The sequence below is a fragment of the Cherax quadricarinatus genome, chromosome 54 (assembly GCF_038502225.1).
Source record: "Cherax quadricarinatus isolate ZL_2023a chromosome 54, ASM3850222v1, whole genome shotgun sequence".
NCBI lineage: Eukaryota > Metazoa > Arthropoda > Malacostraca > Decapoda > Parastacidae > Cherax > Cherax quadricarinatus.
Genome location: NC_091345.1, coordinates 8,039,587 through 8,057,619, shown reverse-complemented (window position 1 = coordinate 8,057,619; position 18,033 = coordinate 8,039,587). Strand labels below are relative to the sequence as shown.

Here is an 18,033-nt window from a genome sequence, read left to right as displayed (position 1 = left end):
GTTGGGGGAGGTGGATGTTGAGATGGTTGTTGGGAAGGTTGATGTTGAAATAGTTGTTGGGGATTTGCCTGGAGTGGGTTTTGGGGGTCAACGCCCCCGCGGCTTGGTCTGAGACCAGGCCTCGTCGTGGATCAGGGTCTGATCATCCAGGGGCAGTGGATGTTGAGAGATGGTTATTGGGAGTGGTGGATGTTGAGAGAGATGGTTATTGGGGGTGGTGGATTTTGAGAAAGATGGTTGTTGGGGGTGGTGGATGTTAAGAGATGATTGTTGGATGTTGAGAGAGATGGTTGTTGGATGCTGAGAAAGATGGTTGTTGGGGGTGGTGGATGTTGAGAGAGATGGTTGTTGGGGGGTGGTGGATGTTGAGAGAGATTGTTGTTGGATGTTGAAAGAGATGGTTGTTGGGGGTGTTGGATGTTGAGAGAGATGGTTGTTGGGAGTGGTGGATGTTGAGAAAGATGGTTGATGGGGAGAGATGATTGTTGAGGATGTGGTTGAGGATGTGGTTGTTGAGGTGGTTGTCGGGGAAGGCGTTTGTTGGGGAAGGTGATCTTGTGGGAGGAGGAAATGAGTTGAGGATCGTGGGGAAGAGGGGGTGTAGGAAGAGGAATAAAAGAAGGTAAGAGGAAGTAAAAGAGTTGGGGAAAGAGGGGAGGTGTAAGAAAAGACAGAAACAATGATAGGGAGATGTTAATGGGAAAGATAAGTGTGAGAGAGGGGAGAGTGAGAAGAGAGATGTGTTGGCAGGGAGGGGAAGTAGGAGCAAGAAAGGTATGTGCAGGAGGAAGAATAGGATGCGGGTATTGGTGAAAAGGAATTAATTAGGAGAAGGAGGAGGTAGGAGAAAAGAGAAACGGCAACGCTAGTGTGTACAAGAACGGGTCAGGCAGCAAGTGGGGAGGTTGGTAGGGAGCCCTTGGTTCGGCAGGGGAGTGTCATGGCCTTGGGAGGGGTGTTGTTGGGTGATGGGTGGGGGTGAGTAAGGGGAGGTCCACGAGGGTTGGTGTTCGTGCGTGTATGTGTGGTGTGTGTGTGTGTGTGTGTGTGAGGCAGCGAGCGAGCGTGTACACGTCAGTACTGACCTGTTTGGTGGTGTGGTGACTAGTATCTGTGTGAGTGTCCGTGAGGGAGCTTGCTCGCCTCTGCTGTCTGCTTCCCCAGACGCTAGTAGTGTTAGCTACACGGTCGTCAGGCCCTCTCTTCACATAGCTTCTACTTCCACTGTGAGGTCTCCTGCTAGCTACTTTCCTCGTGTGCTACTGTGCATTAACTGGCAGAATTTGTCCATCAGCTACTGTTGAACGCGTGCTCTGGTCTCTGATGTTGTGTCAACATCACACCTTACCAACAACACCTCTCTTTCCTTGAAACTTGAAGGAAGGAACGCTGTTTGACGAGTAGTGTTGACATGATTCGTGTACAGTGGTGGTGATGGTGACTGTTTAGTAAAGATATAGTGGTGGTGTTTCTCGAGTGATCATAGTCTTGATACCTTTCTCTTGCAAAGTGTTATGTTGTAATGTGTTAATGTTCATTTAATGCTTTGATAGTGTTCAGTTAGTGCTTTCGTGTTCAATTAATGTTTTGTGTTAAATTAGTTGCTTTGTGAAGTGTTGTCTTACATCTGTATGTTATCCAAATGGCGTTTTATTGTACTGAAGTGATAATTGTTTTCGTTATAGAAAGTAATAATTTAACTTCGAAGTGTAATTGATTTGAATTACGCTGACTAGAAAATTACAGCAGGGTAGAAAAATTCATTATCATTCAAAAGAGTGGTGTTGACATAACCATAACAGTTATAAGAACCTTAGATGTTGACCTGAAGATAGTGCCTTATCTCTAATACAGAAAGAAAATGAAAAGACAGTCATAAGCTTGGAAGATGAATGACCATCTTTGAAGAAACTTTCTCTGTCTTTATTTGAAGGTAAGTTACTTTTTTGACCGGGGTTAGTAAATATAAGTAGATGAATTAATAGATATACAATTATTTTTTTAATGGCTTTGAAAACTCCGCATAATCCCCATGGATTTAGAGCTTTGCCCTACATAGTGTGGAAAGCCAGTGGAGGTTTAGACACTGAGCGGATCAGCATAACATAAGGACATAAGAATGGAGAAATACTGCAGCGGGTCCTTCCCTCAGCCAATCCTTCAAACTGAAATATTTGTCACGATCCGCGTCAGGAAAGACTTATTTCTCTTGAGGGTGTATAACACCTCTAGCACCGCCGGGAGCTAGCGAGCTACTACTGCAAAGGGAGGGAGGGAGGGCGGAGGGGGTGTGTTTGTGTGTTGGGGTTGGGGGAGAGACGCCCCAGACCCCTTCCTCCTCCTCTCCCCTTGTCTCCACGGAGTCTGGTGCTTCAACAGGTGAGTGCAGTGCTATGGTGGGTGGGTGGGTTTGTGCAGTGCTGCCTTGGATGGTGGCTGGTGGCTGGATGATGCTAAGTACGTAGTGTGCTTTTTGTCACTGACTAAAATGTGTGTTGCATATTTTGTAATTTGACTGTAACAAATGTTTTTTTTTTCAGTTTACCTGTAACTGATAACTCAATGGTTATAATTGACCATAATTTTTAAAGGGGTGTACCGGTAAGCCAGCTGAAGGCCTCGGTCATATGAACAAAAGCTCCAACAGCGGGTCATCTGACTAAAACCCGCGTCAGGAAACACTTGTCATGTTTCCTGACAAATCTTACCTAACCTACCTGTAGCTCTTTAATAATATATCTGTAATTATTTGTAATTTGCCCGTAACTATTAGTATTTTAATTGTAACTTATCTATAACAATTAATATCCTACCTGTGCTATCTTATTTATAGCATCATAATCTTACTTTTTTTGTAACACTTTAACATAACATCTTTGATAAAACACTTCGTAATTGTCCAGGTTGTAGTAACTTACCTGTCGCCTATTTCGAGGACTCTTCTACCCTCGTAGCCCTGTCTGAGGCTATTCTGTTGACTCTTGTTAAACAGGTTGTTTGTTCTACCGGTCCTCGGTCCCATCCATATACCCATCACAACCCAGGTGATCCGGCACCTGAAGCAAGCAGCGGTCTAGCCTAACTATTTTTAGTTATCCTAGGTAATTTAGAAATGTGTTGTGCGATAATTTTGGTCGCCTGATTCTGTGTAACTATACTTGTATATACTTGTACCCAAATAAACAGGTGACATTGTTCTCTAATTGTACCCATGGTCTCCAAATGCTCTTCTGCACTTAGATTATTCAACTTTTTTCCCCATATCTTTCAATCCAGTAAGTTATTACAGAATTGTGCAAGTGTGAGATCAAGCTCTCAAATATCGTTCATATATATTTTGTCAGGTATCTTCTTTCCTTTTCAGAGAGCCGAATGCTTTGAGGCGTTCCCATTAACTTAGATGTTTTATTGACTCAGCAAGACGTAATACCAAGGATCACAGAGCGGCCAGCTTCCTCTTTCAGAGACTCAGTGTTCCGATCCAGAGGGAAAATGCCTGCAACATTCTGGGCACGCGGCCCACCGCCGGGGAGCTGGACGAAATATTAGAAATATAGCTCTGAGATCTTATATATGTTATTTTACTCTATTGTATTTTTGTCAATGTATTTTATTTTTAAATAAAGCCTACTTAGAGTATAGAATATAGGTAGTGGTAGGAGAAAATATTCAAACAGCTCTGGGGAGAACCTTGAGTTTTCCCTGAAGTAAGTTTATTCTTTCCTGAGGATGAGGGTCCCCAGCACAGTTCCAGAGGTGGTACCTCTCTCTCTCTCTCTCTCTCTCTCTCTCTCTCTCTCTATATATATATATATATATATATATATATATATATATATATATATATATATATATATATATATATATATATATATATATATATATAAAGGGACTTGGGAATTAGTAATACATAATTTAAGAAAAAAAAAAAAGGATAAGTAAACAAAATATGATATAGGGTGGATTGGTAGTTTGAAGAATTGTTAAATGTTGATAAAGATATGGAATTTGTGATTTTGTGCATTGGGCAGGGAGGTATAACATCTTGTAGGAGAGAGGAAGAGCCAGTTGAGTGTGGGGGAGGTGCGTGAGGCAGTGGTTAGAATGAAAGGGGGTAAACCAGCTGGGATTGATGGGATAGAGACAGAAATGTTAAAAGTAGGTGGGGGTAATGGTTTTGGAATGGTTGGTTTATTTGGTAAATGTATGCAAGAGGGGCAGGTACCTAGGGATTGGAAGAGAGCATGTATAGGTCCTTTGTTCATAATGGTATCACCTTAAATCTCGCTAGAAGTTCAATACACATGGCAGGATATGATGAAATGACTTTCCACAAGCCTGTTGCTCCGGGGTTTGGGAAATAGTCTAGTTTCGGCCTGGCTGAAGTACTATGTACTTCGATGCAGAGTGTCCAGGTTCGAATCCTGTTCTGGAGTGAGAGAGAATGTGTATCTGATAAGCCGAATTGGTCAATTAGGCCGAACTTCTCTTAAAAATTAACTTTCCTAAATTTACTTATATCGATTAATATATATTTTTTTTCATTGAATATGGTATAAAAAAAACAATTTGGTCCCAAACTTAACGTAGAAACCTCACCAAATCTAATGTAAAATTTTAACCAAATTCTGCTGTATATATATATATATATATATATATATATATATATATATATATATATATATATAAGTAAGTAAGTAAGTAAGTAAGTTTATTCAGGTAAACACAAATACAGTTACATAGAATTATCATACATAGCAGCATATGTGTAGGGAACCTAGGATAACCCAAAAAGTCAGACAGAGTGACTTATTTCCATTGGGGTCCTTACTTATTATTATAGTATAAAGGTTATAATATTTTCTTATTATTCTACAATGAAGATAACATCTTATTATCATACTAAAAAGACTATCTGCTACACCAAGGTCATTAAGACTATCTACAATACGAGGGTCATTACAAGGAATAAGGTAAAATTTACACGTATGTTAGCTAAAAAATAGAAAATCATTCCCCTCCCTTTCTGTAGCTACATTCATCAGACACCTTTTGGCACTCTTCTTGAACTGGTTCACGCTATGACTGGCTTTGACATGTGCGGGTAGTCTGTTCCATTCCTTTATTGCTGTACAATAAAAGGTGTTTGAAGCCTGGCCACTGACTGTGGGTACTACAAAGTTGTGCTCTCTCCCCCTAGTACTATGATTGCTTTGGTTCCCAACCTTGACAAAACTGACAGCAAGATATTCTGGACATTGTTTGTGAGCAATTTTATAAACATGATTTAGCTTCAGTTGTTTTACTCTGTCTTCAACATTTAAATCATTATAAATCCGTTGATTTTTTTTAATATTAAAATCAGTCGAGGGTATTTTTTCTTTATGTTCAGATAGATTTTAACAGGTATTGCATAAGCAAAATTTCGCTCTTCATATTCGGAAGAAAGGGTTAAGCCAAACTCGCAGGTTCGGCTTATTCAGCATGACATATATACGAATAAACAGAGTACACGGGGGATCGAACCGTGGACTTCCATATAACAGGTCCAGTACTTTTACCATTGAGCTACAAGGTTTGTATGCGTGTATGGATCTTTCAGTTATAATTGCCTTATTCTATTTGCATAATAGAGATCATTATTTACATTGCATCTACCATCTTAGAATGTTCTTGCTCCTTTAATAAGAGTGTGAAAAGGAAGCCTGTTTAATATTTTCAACTCTGACAGGCATCCTGGTAGTTTCTTTCCGTCTCATGAACATGCAAGCTAGACGGTAAATCTTACAAACTCTTTTACACTCAGTAAGAACTTTGTTTTCCTGGGTGGTTCCTAATAGTTCTCATTACTTTGCAATTTGGGAGGCATGGCTGAGACCGGGTCGCAGGGTCGATGATCCCGAACCATCATCAGATATTTGCAGATAATTGATATACGAAAACACTTGGTTTACATCTGCTTTAGATTTAGATTTTGCGCCTTGAGTTAAGTATGCACCCTATATCTGTCTTGTGGACAGTAGTGGCAACTTTGTTCACCCCATATCCATCCTGTGGAAAGTAGTGGCTAGTTTATTGAGCATCCCATATTCATCTTGCGGATGGTAGTGGCTAGTTAAATAGGCACCCCATATCCGTCCTATGGACGGTAGTGGCTAGTTAATTAGGCACCCCATATCCGTCCTATGGACGGTAGTGGCTAGTTAACTGAGCACCTCATTTCCATCCTGTGGACGGTAGTGGCTAGTTCATTGAGCATCACATATCCATCCTGTAGACGGTAGTGGCTAGTTAACTGGGCACATCATTTCCACCCTGTGGACAGTAGTGGCTAGGTAATTGGGGACCCAGTATCCCTGTTGTGGATGGTAGCACGAGAACGTTAGGATACACTAAAGCCCTGAGTTTTCAAGGTTGGATAACAGGTATGCCTTCAGTTCTGATGACTCTTAGTGTTACCTGGCTACCTGGAGGGCATTCCAGGGATCAACGCCCGCCGCGGCCCGGTCCACGACCAGGCCTCCCGGTGGATCAGGGCCTGATCAACGAGGTTGTTACTGCTGGCCGCACGCAATCCAACGTACGAACCACAGCCCGGCTGATCCGGTATCGTCTTTAGGTATCTGTCCAGCTCCCCCTTGAAGACAACCAGAGGTCTTCCCGTAATGCCCCTTATTGCTGGTGGGAGGCTGTTGAACAGTCTTGGGCCTCGGACACTTATTGCGTTTTCTCTTAGTGTACCAGTGGCGCCCCTACTTTTCACTGGGGGTATGTTGCATCGCCTACAAAGTCTTTTGCTTTCGTATGGAGTGATTGCAGTGTGCATATTAGGGACCAGTCCCTCCAGAATCTTCCAGGTGTAGATTACGATATATCTCTCTCGCCTGCGCTCTAGTGAGTACAAGTCAAGTGCTTCCAGGCGCTCCCAGTAGTTAAGGTGTTTGATGGAACTTAAACGTGCAGTGAAGGTTCTCTATACATTGTCTAGTTCTGCAATTTCACCTGCCTTAAATGGGGATGTTCATGTTCAGCAGTATTTCAGACTAGAGAGAATAAGTGATTTAAAAAGTATCATCATTGGCTTAGCATCTCTTGTCTTGAATGTTCTCATTATCCATCCTATCAGTTTCCTAGCAGATGTGATGGTGGCATTGTTGTGATCCTTCAAGGTGAGATCCTCTGACATTACCACAGCCAGGTCCTTCACATTACTTTTCCGCTCTATTGTGTGATTGGAGTTTGAGTAAAACTTTAATATTGACGACGTAAAGCTTTGTATAGAGCTTTTTCCTGACTCGATAAATCTCTCCACAGAGCGAAACTTCTTGTATTATACAGGTTTACTCTACACGAAGTGACCAAAGTTTTATTGAAAAGAATGGGAATTTCTGTTTCTACATAACATATCTATTCCTTTATATGCGTACTGTACTCTTGCTATTTTTTATAAATATGTCCGAAAACGCCTCAGATCGCATTCGTGTGCGGACGCGGAGAGGCCAAGCAACATAACAATTGAAACACGTAAAAAACTGGAACGAGATCATCTGATAGACTAGAAGAAGGTCCGGCAACAAGCCATAAATGTCTACAATAAACGTCCGGATGAGGCTGGTCTGGTTGAAGGACACTTGCAAAGATTTAAACTGTTCTTGTTCAATTTGTTCTCCAAATAGGATGGTGTGTTCTTGTGCTCATTGCCGCATATGCATTTTTGCTTGATCTATTGCCGAAGCATTAATATTTTTATTTAAAAATCTAGTTTGAGAGGGTGTTAAGTAGGTTAGCTTAGGATATGTTACCATAGGTTGGTTATAGACAGGATAGATTAACTTGCATTTACCTATAGTTATGCATAGTTAACTGATAGTGACAAAAATAGCGTAAATGATCTGTTCACATCTGGCAGGAAGGAAAATGGCTTCACGGATTAGAGTGTCGGTGTCCCCACTCACCTTGGTAAACTGGAATAACGGCTGCTTTGTTAGGTGTGAGACAAGTGTGGGCAGAGCTGCCTGCCCAGGGGTGCACACATTTCCCCACGACAGAAACACACCATTCTATTTGGAGAACAGGAGAGAAGGGTACATCATACTTTACACCTGGAAAATCCAGGAGGGACTGGCCCCAAGCCTGCACACCGGAATCACTTGGTACGAGAGCGAGAGACCTGCCAGACGGCGCAAATTACCTCCAATAAAAAGCAGGGGCGCGACGAGTACATTAAGAGAACTTGAGTGTCAGCGGTCCCTGATTCTTCATCGCCCCTTCCTCCGTACGTAAGGAAAATTACCAACAAACTTATGGTTGTCTTCAAGAGGGAACTGGTGCCTGAACTTAGTTCTTAACCAGGTGGGCTGTGGTTCGTATCTTGGACTGCATGCGGCCATTGGTAACAGCCTGGTTGATCAGGTCTTGATTCACCAGTTGGTCTGGTCTGAGATCGGCCCGCGAGGGTGTTGTATCCTCCGTGTACGTCCTTCATATATCCTGCAGGTGGAGGGCCACCTTTTTTGTGTGACTAAGTCTTGAGGTACTGCTGTGTTTTTTGGGTTCTGTGTACTGTTACGCCATTGTTTTTCTCGTTTTTTATCGTTAAGTTTGTAATATGATTGTGTTTGGTCCATCAGTGAGAGAGAGGAGAGGGGGGGGGGGAGTTTTCTTGCACAATACTAGATTAACATTCCAGAAGGACTGGAATTGTTTAAGCGAGAGTGGATTTAATATTCCAGCTGGGCTGGAGTTTTTTTTACAAAGTTTTTCCTTGGATACGACCCACAACAGCTGACTAACACACAGGTGCCTATCTTTACTGCTATGGACACGGGTAGGAGGAAGGTATGGTGAAGGGAGGTGGAAGGAGGGGTGATAGGGATGTATATTATGGTAATTTTGGGTGGGGTATTGGGGGAGGTGGATAGGGACTATACGTAGTTTTGAGGGGTCTGTGAGGTGTCCCCTGGTGGTCTAGGGATATAATATTTTATGGGAGGGTTGTGTTTGGTGTTACCAGAGGGAAGGGAGATTGGGGAGTAAGGGAAAAGAGAGGGGGAGGGGGTTGTGTGAAGATCTGTATAGTGTTCCGCGTAGGGAAGGGCGAGTATGAGAGGGGAAACGATGAGGAAGGGGGGGAGTGGGAAGACTCTCAGCCGGTTTAAGACTTTATTGGGATAAGAATGTTTTGGGACTGTTGGTGAACCTGAAGAATATTGGAATGGTTTCGGGTATCAGTTCCCCCGAAAACATGGGTCAGATTACCAACAGTCTCAGTGTCTCTCTCTCTCTCTCTCTCTCTCTCTCTCTCTCTCTCTCTCTCTCTCTCTCTCTCTCTCTCTCTCTCTCTCTCTCTCTCTCTCTCTCTCTCTCTCTCTCTTGGAGGGGACTCTACAAATTTATCAAAACAGTTCCTGATCAGTCGGTTTGTGGTACATGCATTGGACCACAGGTAGCAGGAAAAGACTTGAACGGTTTGCGACTGGGCTGCGATGCAGCATACCTACAATGAAAAGTAGGGGCGCCATTAGTGCACTAAGAGAAAACAATAATTTTCCGGGGTCCAAGACTATTCAACAGCCTCCCACCAGCCATAAGGGGAATTACCAGTAGACCCCTGGTTGTCTTCAAGAGGGAGCTGAACAGATACCTAAAGTCAGTACCGGATTAGCCTGTACAGCAGTAACAGCCTCGTTGATCAGGCCCTGATCCACAGGGAGGCCAGGTCTTGGGCCGGGCCGCGGGGGCGTTGATCCCCAGAATACCCTCCAGGTAGGTATGGCGGTTACCAGGTCAGCAAAAGATATAGTATGGATAAAGATGAGGAAAAGGACATCTGACTTAGCTCTGTTTACTATTAATCTTTGCATTCTATTTGTTAAAAAATTAAAAATGTATTTGTTATTCCTTTTTGCACTCATTCTGTGTACTTTTACACCATGGTCACACTTGTCGTTGGCTTTTGCTGTGTATACTACACCAGCATCTTGTTTGTCTTCTAGTGCATCTAAGACCATGTCATAGTAGTCGAGTAGTTGCAAGAGTCAAGAGTGACCTGTTCTAAATCCACGGTGCCCTGGATTGTGCACTTATGAATCGACGTGATTGGTGATCTTGGTCCTTAAAACACTTGCAGGAGATTTTTATGAGGGATGTCAGTGCTATTGGTCTATATTTCTTTGGTATTGCTTTACCGAGATTTCTGTCGTGTAGGGCTATATCTGTTTTTTAATGGCTGTGGGATGACAATAAAATATTTAAGGCTCGTAAACACGGAGTTCTACGAGTCTTGGTCTGAGGCAGAGCGCATGGACATGTAATGGCGTTTTCGTAGTCAAGTGGGGTTAGTGTTACGTCAGAAACTTTGGAAATGTTCATGAAGAATTAGTTCCGATTGTCATCCTTTAATCTGATTCATTGAACACAAGAGGCATATAGAGACTTCAATATTACACTTTCTTTGCTTTCATCCGTTTAAGTTGTATCTTGTTTGAGCAAGGCCCGGTGTTGGATGTGATTTTTTTTCCTTAATTTTGCATATTTTCTTCAAATGCCTGGCATGTTATTTTCATTAATAAGCTACCCTGACATATCACATATGTTATTATGCTCTCTCTATATATTTCTCAATAAGAGGACAAGAGTGACCGTAAGGCTGACCACATTGCATCTAGTTTGATTTGATCAACTAAATGCATTAACTCCTTATTATGTGTTGGTCACATAGCAATGTTAACTTGACTCACCTCAGTGGGAAGAGGAGCTCGTTTAAAGGTAGATAAAAGGAGGGTGATAATTGAAGATGGAAGGCACACAACAAGGAAAGGGAATAAATTAAGAATGAACGAGCAATTGCGGAAATTAATTAAGAATGAAGAGCAATGAAGGGTGAGTGGAAATGGAAGTGTAAGAAAGGGATGAGATGGAGAGGAAGGGCGAGGGGGAGGAAAGTTGAAATTGCCTTTTTTGAAAAGGTTGATGATCTCTGACTGTTAATGACTTTCCCTATAGTTACTTTCCTCTACTAACTTTGATGACTTCTGTGACAGTGGGTAACCTCTCGTGATGGTGACTTCTGACTTGTTGACCTGTAACTGGTGACCTGTGACAGTTGAAGACTCCAGGACCTATTGTGACCTTTGATTATTAGCATTTTACTAATTCGACTAATTTACAGCGCTGGAGACAGCTCGACCACCGTAAGATCCCTTGATAAATGGCCTCGTTTGACCCTTCTAAAGGTATCGACGGGCTCTTAATGCCTCACAACTGACGCACGGCATTAACGACAACTGGTCAAATTGCTGTAAATGCACCATCTGTCTGGCTTAGCTATCAATCTCCTCACGACTCCGGGTATTTGGCGATGAGCGCTAATCTCTTAAAAGGTCGTATTTTGAGCTTGGTGTGGGTGTGTATGTATGTATGTATATATGTATGTGTGTGTATTTTTGGCTGTGCGCGCTCACCTATTTGTATGCCGGGGTCGAGGGGACTTTGCTCCTGGCCTCAGCTCTCGGTGACTCCCCTGGCACTCAGATCCCAAGAACTGTCGCATTTACGGATTCAGAAAAGGCATGTGATGGGAACAGTGTGGCAGATGTTGCAGATATATGGAATATATAAGCTTCTAAAAGCAGTAAAGAGTTTTTATGCTGATAGTAATGCTCAGGCTTTAGGCTGGGATGCATGATGTCGCCGTGGTTATTTTAACATATAGATGGGGTTGTAAGTGAAGTGAACATTAGGGTGTTGGGGAAATGTCAGGGATTAAAGAATGATGAATCTGATACAGAGTGGGACTTGAAGAATGAAGACACTTGTGCAACATTTAGGAATCTTAACCGAGGAAACGTTTCGCCAGCCAGTGGCTTTTTCAGTCCATTACAAAGAAGAATCTTGGAGGAAGAGGAGTTTGAGGTAATCAGTCCTTAGCCTGGAGTCGATGTATCAAAAATAGCTGTGACAAGAATTACGACTCGAGAGCTCAGTCTGCCTCATAGGCTGGGCCAGGACCTAAATTACAGTCCAACCCGAAATATAACTCTGTGAATAACATTATTGGAGTTAGTTAATATTTACCGAGGTGCCGCCTGGACAGCATTTCCATCTTACATTTGTGATACAAAGAACGATAAATTATATCAAGAAAAAATCCCACAGCCCAACCACCGCCTGTAAATGGCAAAGAACTGTGGCTGGGTGTTTGAGAATGCGTAATGGGTTTGTCCCTGAATTTCAGTGCTTCTCCCTGGGTATGAATATTCCGCCGGGGACCTCTTAGAACATCCCTTAACATGAATTTTCCGTGTCTGTAAGGGGGTTTGGGGGAAGCTGGTGTTAAAGGAGTGGCTGGGGAAAATGAAGGGGGGGGGGGTAAGTTGAGAATACAAAGGAAGAAAGAGGGAAGGGGAATATGAAAGTGCTCTGAAGAGGACAGATGAGTATTAAGGATGATCCCAGTTCACCTGGCAGTAAGTACCTGGGTGTTAGCGGACTGTTGTGGGTAGCATCTTGGGAAATAGGACCTACTTAAAATAAGTCATACTTCTTGGCTTCCTAGGATTATCTCTGATGACCCTCTGGAATTAGTATAAATAAAATAATGAAAAAGTCTTATTTGAAAAGGAAAGAAATAGAGGGAGGAGGGAAGGCAAGATCGTGTAATACCGGGAGGGAGGAGACGAAAGGGAGTGGGAAAAAGTGGGTAGAAACAAGGGAGGGAGGAATAGGGGGGGAGAGAGGGGGATGGAATGGGGTGGAAGAGATGGAAATTGGCAGCATACCTGGAGGTTATTCCGGGGATCAACGCCCCCGCGGCCCGGTCCATGACCAGGCCTCCCGATGGATCAGGGCCTGATCAACTAGGCTGTTACTGCTGGCCGCACGCAGTCCGACGTACGAGCCACAGCCCGGCTGATCCGGCACTGACTTTAGGTATCTGTCCAGCTCTCTCTTGAAGGCAGCCAGGGGTTTATTGGCAATTCCCCTAATGCTTGATGGGAGGCTGTTGAACAGTTTTGGGCCCTGGACACTTATGGTGTTTTCTCTTAGTGTACCAATGGCGCCCCTACTTTTTATTGGCGGCATTTTGCATCGCCTGCCCAGTCTTTTACTTTCGTAGGGAGTGATTTCTGTGTGCAGATTTGGGACCATTCCTTCCAAGATTTTCCAAGTGTAGATTATGATATATCTCTCCCTCCTGCGTTCCAACGAGTACAAGTCAAGTGCTTCCAAGCGTTCCCAGTAGTTAAGGTGCTTGACAGAACTTATACGTGCAGTAAAGGATCTCTGTACACTCTCTAGATCTGCTATTTCACCTGCTTTGTATGGAGATGTTAGTGTATAGCAGTATTCCAGCCTAGAGAGAACAAGTGATTTGAAAAGGATCATCATGGGCTTGGCATCTCTCGTTTTGAAAGTTCTCATTATCCATCCTATCATTTTCTTTGCACGTGCGATCGTGGCACTGTTGTGATCCTTGAAAGTGAGATCCTCAGACATTACTACTCCCAGGTCCCTTACATTATTTTTCCGCTCTATTGTATGGCCGGAGTCAGTAGTATACTCTGTTCTAGTTATTATCTCCTCCAGTTTTCCATAACCTAGTAGTTGGAATTTGTCCTCATTGAACATCATATTGTTTACCGTTGCCCACTGGAAAACTTTGTTTATATCTTCTTGGAGGTTAACCGCGTCCTCAGCAGATGACAGCCTCATGCAGATCCTAGTATCATCCGCAAAGGATGATACGGTGCTGTGGTGTATATCTCTGTTTATGTCTGATATGAGGATAAGGAATAAGATGGGGGCGAGTACTGTGCCTTGTGGAACAGAGCTCTTCACTATGGCAGCCTCCGATTTAACTCTGTTGACCACTACTCTTTGTGTTCGATTTGTTAGGAAGTTGAAGATCCATCTCCCCACTTTCCCAGTTATTCCTTTAGCACGTATTTTATGGGCTATTACGCCATGATCGCATTTGTCAAATGCTTTTGCAAAGTCTGTGTATATTGCATCTGCAATATACACAGACTTTGCAAAAGCATTTGACAAATGCGATCATGGCGTAATAGCATATCAAGAAGCAAGGAGAAATGTGTAAGAATTACGGGTGTGAGAATGAATGAGGAAGAGTGGAAAGACAGTGAAAGTTCCCGAGAAGATCGCCCCCGCGACCTGGTCCCAGACCCGAGATAATCGCCCCCGCGGCCTGGTCCCAGACCCTAGATAGTCGCCCCCGCGGCCTGGTCCTAAACCCGACCTCCTAAATTACAAGGAAAACATTACAGGAATAAACATTCAGGGTTTGAAAATAAATGAAAATGAGTTACATCAGTGGGCACCTCACAGGAGCAAATGTATTCGGATGATTGTCAGAAGTACGTACAAGGTGAGTTAATGATAAATACAACAGTATTTACGTATAGATGTGACAGTAAATACATCGCAGAGATGGACATGCGACAGATATGCATGCCAGTTGGCCGCCAACAGCAACAGCCTGATTGGCCAGGCAACCACGAGATAAGCCTGGCCCAGGGTCGGGCTGCTGGAATAGGAAAACTCTCAGAACCTGTCATAAGTATATCAAAGGTAACACTGACATCACACATCACGCCAGATTGTAGATATACAAATTTTGTCTACAAGTATACATGCATAACACGAACCAGCATGACTAAAAGACGAAGATCATGCTTGCCACAACTACTGAACCATAAGACAAGATTACGGAAGATTTGCAGATGCGGTCTAAATGAAGTACACAGGGGTAGAGATACTCTCGAAACCAGTTAGAGGTATTACATATATGTACTACCTACTCTTCAAGTAGATAGACCCAATGTATGTAGAAGCCTGCATGATGTAGCTGTCATCTTTCATGTTCGTGTGAGAGGACTAACTATCCTGCCAGAGTGCAAAACATTTAACGGGCTTTTGTTACACGCAAAATTGTGTAATATATATATATATATATATATATATATATATATATATATATATATTAATCATTACTATAGATGACTAAAGAACATACTTATATTTCAACATTTTCAACACACTCCACATCATGTTGCAGGGTGTGATCCAAACAAAGAAAGAAAAATCCTCCAAAACAAAAATCCTTTCATCTTTTTTCACTTCAACTACCTTTCACTCACTAACTCACAACATTATCACTGTTCTTATTAACAGGAGTGCTGAATCAACACTTTGACACACAAAAAAACCTATCCCTCTCCAAACTTTCCGAACCCCTCCTTAAAGTGCCTTGTACTTCATTTCACCTCAAGCGACTATAAAAATGACCGTTTCCAGTGAATCCCACTAAATTTTATGTTCCCCCAACAGAGGACAAATTCCATCACTCATCTCACGCTATGAAAGTGCTGGAGAGTACAAACCTGAACAAAACCTCTGACTCCGCTCTACAACCTTGAGGCGACAATAATGCTCCTATAGATTACTAGTAGTCATGTCTACTGATCTTCACTTTGACAGACCCCCCAACAACCACTTCGCACTCAGAAATGATATTGATTAATCAGACTTTCCAACGTTCCAAGCCCTGATTCCTTTTTCAACACATTGTCTCTTAGACAGGACATACCTGACTCTCAACATCTCCATTTCATTGAAATCGCAGATCTAGAGAGTGTACAGAGATCCTTTACTGCACGTATAAGTTCTGTCAAGCACCTTAACTACTGGGAACGGTTGGAAGCACTTGACTTGTACTCGTTGGAACGCAGGAGGGAGAGATATATCATAATCTACACTTGGAAAATCTTGGAAGGAATGGTCCCAAATCTGCACACAGAAATCACTCCCTACGAAAGTAAAAGACTGGGCAGGCGATGCAAAATTCCCCCAATAAAAAGTAGGGGCGCCATTGGTACACTAAGAGAAAACACCATAAGTGTCCGGGGCCCAAAACTGTTCAACAGCCTCCCATCAAGCATTAGGGGAATTGCTAATAAACCCCTGGCTGCCTTCAAGAGAGAGCTGGACAGATACCTAAAGTCAGTGCCGGATCAGCCGGGCTGTGGCTCGTACGTTGGACTGCGTGCGGCCAGCAGTAACAGCCTAGTTGATCAGGCCCTGATCCATCGGGAGGCCTGGTCATGGACCGGGCCGCGGGGGCGTTGATCCCCGGAATAACCTCCAGGTAACCCTATAGATTTATATGCTTTCCATGTCATTCTACTTTGATCCATTCTCTGTAAATGACCCAACCACCTTAACAACCCCTCTTCTGCCCTCTGACTAATACTTTTACTAACTCCACACCTTTTCCTAATTTCCACACTCCGAATTTTCTGCATAATATTTACACCACACATTGCCCTTAAACAGGACATCCCCACTGCCTCCAACCATCTCCTCGCTGCTGCATTTACCACCCAAGCTTCACACCCATATAAGAGTGTTGGTACTACTATACTTTCATACATTCCCTTCTTTGCCTCCATAGATAACGTTTTTTGACTCCACATATACCTCAGCGCACCACTCATCTTTTTTCCCTCATCAATTCTATGATTAACCTCATCCTTCATAAATCCATCCGCCGACACGTCAACTCCCAAGTATCTGAAAACATTCACTTTTTATATATATATATATATATATATATATATATATATATATATATATATATATATATATATATATATTTATATATAATCAGAAACAAAAAAATATTAGTGTTAACATTGAAGCTCTAAAATCGTTGGGGATCATACATCGCCTTGGAAGTATAATGCAGCTGCAGTTTCTTGGATCAAGATCCTTCCATACGCCATCATTATTAAGGACTGAAAAGCCATCAATTTAGTACTATGTTCGTGTGTGCTTTTTCTCGGGACGGGGGGGAGGTGCGAGGGTTGTTTGGCTGTGAGCGGAACTGCGTAATTGCCTCTGGCAAATTGACTTGAGCTCGTTATGTGCAGGTGTTGGTACAGCTTGAATAGGTGATTAATAACAAGCCGGACCCCAGCATTTATATTACAAGCTTTATTGTAATGTACCGCGATAACAAGAGTTGTACTGATGCCACCAGGGAGAGTAGTGGGGAGGCAGGGGTGTGTTATCTCTCCCCATCCTCTCTCTCTCCCTCTCTCTGGCCTGCTCTTTCTCTCTTCCATTTTCCGCATTAACACATTTCTCCTTCGTGTAAATTTCTTTAGTTTTCCTCCATCGGTCCTTATAGCTGCTGAAGCCATAGTGGAATGTTTGACGATATCCTTATCGCTTTACTGAAGTCTCCCAGCTCATACTGGCAGATTTTCATGAACAAAATTTACACTGTGATGGAATATGACAGGGAAACATAGGTAGCGGGTGTTCCCACTGTGTAACTATCATGTGGAGTAAGGTGGCTGCACCCTGTGGGTGTTCCCACTGTGATTATTATATAGATTAGTGCAGCAGCACGCTGTGGATCATGTTAAACGTTGGGAAGAGGAGTGGAGGGAAGGAACAATAAATGGGAGGGGGTGGGGGGAATATTGGGGGAAGGTTGGGAGGGAGGAAACAAAGGGAGGTAAGAGTGGATTGTATAGAGGGGGAACAGAGCGGGAGAGTGGGGAGAATATTCTGGGGAGACGGGAGAGGTGGGGGAATGCCGTTTGAATGGTAGGTTGGGAGGGAGGGAGAGAGAATGTACTCAGACACCTGGTCAAGGACCAGAAGCTGCTTTTTAGCACTTGGCACAAGGCCGGGCTCCGGGAGTAGAAAGATTTCGGAACTCAGGCCTACTAGGAAAAGGAAATATTGCAAAATTAAGAGCCATTTAAGAGCACATAGGAAAGTAAAGGTGTGTGTATTTTGAATGCCAGTAGAAGTCTGTAAGATTTACCTGTCATTGTTCAGCTGCCTCCCAGCATACATAAGGTGGATTACCAACAGACCGCTGGTTGGCTGTGGTTCGTGCATCGGTTTGTGTGCTGCCAGAAGTAACAGCCTGGTTAATCAGGCCCTGATCCACCTAGAGGTCTGGTATACTACAGGTATCTTACGTGTTCAAGGGACAAA

The 18,033-nt window shown here is 43.0% G+C and overlaps 1 protein-coding gene across 6 annotated transcripts in view; it reads left to right on the top strand.

Moving 5' to 3' along the window:
* Positions 1–1,051: 1,051 nt before the first annotated feature.
* Positions 1,052–18,033, top strand: part of LOC128699070 (uncharacterized) — a gene marked incomplete at its 3' end in the record, with an annotated part of 618,513 nt that continues 601,531 nt past the window's right edge. For 2 of the 6 annotated variants that reach the window (XM_070096568.1, XM_070096573.1), the window contains 2 exon segments: positions 1,118–1,226; positions 1,686–1,933. 6 annotated transcript variants of the gene reach the window in all.